The sequence below is a fragment of the Glandiceps talaboti genome, chromosome 13 (assembly GCF_964340395.1).
Source record: "Glandiceps talaboti chromosome 13, keGlaTala1.1, whole genome shotgun sequence".
NCBI classification, from domain to species: domain Eukaryota; kingdom Metazoa; phylum Hemichordata; class Enteropneusta; family Spengelidae; genus Glandiceps; species Glandiceps talaboti.
Window position 1 is genome coordinate 2380001 of NC_135561.1, and position 2500 is coordinate 2382500.

Consider the following 2500-nt stretch of genomic DNA (forward strand, 5'->3'; position numbering starts at 1 on the left):
GACAGACAGACAGACAGACAGACAGAAAGTCAGGTAGGTAGACAGGCTGGCTGACAGACAGACAGACAGACATGCAGACAGATAGGCAGGGAGACGGGCAGACAGACAGGCTGACAGGCAGGCAGGCAGGCACACAGACAGGACATACATACAGTCAGGTAGGTAGGTAGGCAGACAGACAGGTAGGCAGGCAGGCAGTAACAATTTGTCAAAATGAAGTAGTTGTGTCAGATTGCAAAAGAGAGATAAGAAAAAGGAAAATGAATTTAGAAAAGCAGATAATAAAATTAAAGTGTATGTTGATATTTTACCTGTCTCGGTGTGACCAACAGTTTTTATTGTCACTGAAAGGAAATGTTAACGTTAAAAATTTGAAAAGAGATTTAAAGCTAGAATTCAAAGGTTTTGTCCTTCAAACATAACAACGGTAAATTCAACAGGTAATCATTGATACAAATTATAAAAAACACTTTGAGTTAATATCTAATTGTTTTCATTATTAATGATATGTACTTGATACGTCAAACACTAATTGAATCGCCTCTCAGAACAAATTAAACGCTGAACAAGGTCATTATCTCTATTTGTCATGTAACACTCTCCGGATATGAAAGTCTTTGTCATTGGTTTTTACACCTATCTCAGTCTTTTTATGGTCCTGTAAAGTCATAACTCAGAGATGTATCCATACATGAAATACATGCTTCTGTTATCCGAATACTTTCTCCCAGTATGTGTGTGTGTGTGTGTGTGTGTGTGTGTGTGTGTGTGTATGTTTGTGTTTGTTTGTTTGTTTGTTTGTGTGTGTGTGTGTTTGTTTGTTTGTTTGTTTGTTTGTGTGTAATTATGTATGTATGTATGTATGTATGTATGTATGTATGTATGTATGTATGTATGTATGTATGTATGTGTGTGTGTGTGTGTATGTGTAGGTAGGTAAGTAGGCAGGTAGGTAGGTAGGGATGGATGGATGGATGGATGGATGGAGGGAGGGATGGAGGGGAGGGGAGGGAGGGGTGGATGTGCCGACGATTATTTATCGTGTGATATTGTCATCACCATCAAACATCGCCAGATATGTATTGAAGCACGACCTGTAACTGAGTAGGGTACTCCCAAAACTGTGTCTTTTTCATTCATATCACTTTTATTTGAAAAGTCGTATTAACGAACAAGGTGGAAAATTCACGTCGATAAACATACACATGATAGAGGATTTTAAAGTGTATTAATTTAAAAAGGAGATTACCATCCAAAGCAAATATTTCGAACATTAGTTATGCTTGAAATAACAGTGTATAGTTTCAGTCAGTTAGATATGTGGTTTGCAATGAAGTCCGTTCAAAGAATATCATTCCAACCGATCTAAATCCGTCTAATTTGGCTCCAAAAAAATATTTCAGCAGATGATTTCGTTAACGATATTTTTATTCCAATTTTGTTTTTTATTGTTCCGTGGAGTATATTGCCTCTTGTCATAACATTTAGCAAATAAATCAAATAATTCGGAAGACCAAATTAGCCGTATTTGAGTGGAATGTCGGTGGCGAAGGGTGGCCGGGCCGTTAGCTCGTACGCCTCTTACCTCTGCAGCCTGGGTTCGAACCGCCAGGTGTCGGCTGGGTCTGATTAAATTTACCACGCTGAAGAGTGTCGTTCAGTTTGACTCTACCGTACAACGGAGGTTTCCCCGCGGTACTCCGGTTTCCTCCTGCACTAACACTGAACCAAAGTAGCCTATAAATGAGACTAGCTCCCGTTGGTTATCTCCGATAAATAAAAAATTAAAATAAATAAAAAGAATGTAGAGATATCGGACAAAGCCTCATCTATAATAAACTCTTCTGGTTAGATTTCAACATATTCAACAGTTTTCAGGATCCTTTATTTAGCTTCCACCACGTTAACATTATGACTATTTCTACAAGACTAGGAAGATTCTTCTTTGTTCGTATACCACAACACCTGTACTGTTCAGACCACAAAAAATAGATCGCAAACAGACTGAATTTGAACGTTACGTTGGTGCACTCAAAATGAATCATGTAGTATTGATGTGAAATGTCTACATTTTGATGTGAAATGCCTACATTTTGATGTGAAATGCCGACATTTTGATATGAAATGCCTACATTTTGATGTGAAATGTCTACATTTTGATGTGAAATGCCTACATTTTGATGTGAAATGCCTACATTTTGATATGAAATGCCTACATTTTGATGTGAAATGCCTACATTTTGATGTGAAATGTCTACATTTTGATGTGAAATGCCTACATTTTGATGTGAAATGCCTACATTTTGATGTGAAATGCCGACATTTTGATATGAAATGCCTACATTTTGATGTGAAATGTCTACATTTTGATGTGAAATGCCTACATTTTGATGTGAAATGCCTACATTTTGATATGAAATGCCTACATTTTGATGTGAAATGTCTACATTTTGATGTGAAATGCCTACATTTTGATGTGAAATATCTACATTTTGATGTG